Raw genomic sequence first — 1,040 nt, forward strand, 5'->3', positions numbered from 1 at the left:
ACAGAATAAATGGAGAGGCATACTAGTTTCTGTTTAGACAGATCAATATTCCAAAATTGTTGATTATTCCTAAATTATAAAGTCAGTGCAATCACAATCAAATTACAACTTTGGGGGGAACTTGAAAAGTGATTCTAAAGTTTTCAATTAAAAATAAATATATATTTTGGGAAATTTGGAAAAGCATAATTGGGGGCACCCCATGTGTGTCCCTAATCCCAGCTGGTCTGCCTGAGACCTCCTGAGCGCCAGAACTGGTCCCCCCACAGGGCCCCATTTCCACTCCCTCAAGATGAAAGAAACTATCATGAACCAGAAGAAACTCACAGAACTGCAAGCCCAAGTGAACATTGGTGGGAAAGGAACTGCTCACAGAAAGAAGTTGGTTCATAGAACAGCTACAACAGATGATTTAAAACAAACAAACAAACAAACTTCTCCTTAAAGAACTTAAAGAAACTTAGGGGTAAACAACATCTCTGGTATTGAAAAGTTAATGTGATGCACATTAACAACTCTAAATTTCAAGCATCTCTGGCAGCCAACACTTTCACTGTTATTGGCCATGCTGAAACAAAGCAGCTGACAGAAATGTTACCTGGCATCTTAAACCAGCTTGGTGCAGACAGTCTGACTAGTTTAAAACAACTGGCTGAAGCGCTGCCAAAATAATCTGTGGATGGAAAAGCACTGCTTGCTACTGGAGAGGATGGTGATGATGAAATTCCAGATCTTATGGAGAATTTTGCTGAGGCTTTCAAGAATGAGACAAACTGCATTGAGTCAACTTCTGAAGATGAAACTTGAAGTTACTGGGTGCTGCTATTTTATATTAAGACTACTTTTTAAAACTTTGTCCCTGTGTCTGATAAAATATACACTTCTAATATTTTAAAGCCCAAGCCCCTTGGACACTGAAGCTCTTTTCAGTTTTTGCTTATACACAATTCATTCTTTGCAGCTAATTAAGCTGTAGAAGCCTGGTAATAAAGTTTGAAACAAAAGTTAATAAAGTTTTTCACTTAGTTTTTTGGGTTTTT

At 37.7% G+C, this 1,040-nt stretch overlaps 1 pseudogene; it reads left to right on the forward strand.

Annotated features, from left to right (window-relative positions):
- The first annotated feature begins 292 nt into the window (after window positions 1-292).
- Window positions 293-807, forward strand: LOC132417923 (transcription factor BTF3 pseudogene; annotated as a pseudogene).
- Window positions 808-1,040: the final 233 nt, after the last annotated feature.

Source organism: Delphinus delphis, chromosome 2, assembly GCF_949987515.2.
Source record: "Delphinus delphis chromosome 2, mDelDel1.2, whole genome shotgun sequence".
Taxonomy (NCBI): domain Eukaryota; kingdom Metazoa; phylum Chordata; class Mammalia; order Artiodactyla; family Delphinidae; genus Delphinus; species Delphinus delphis.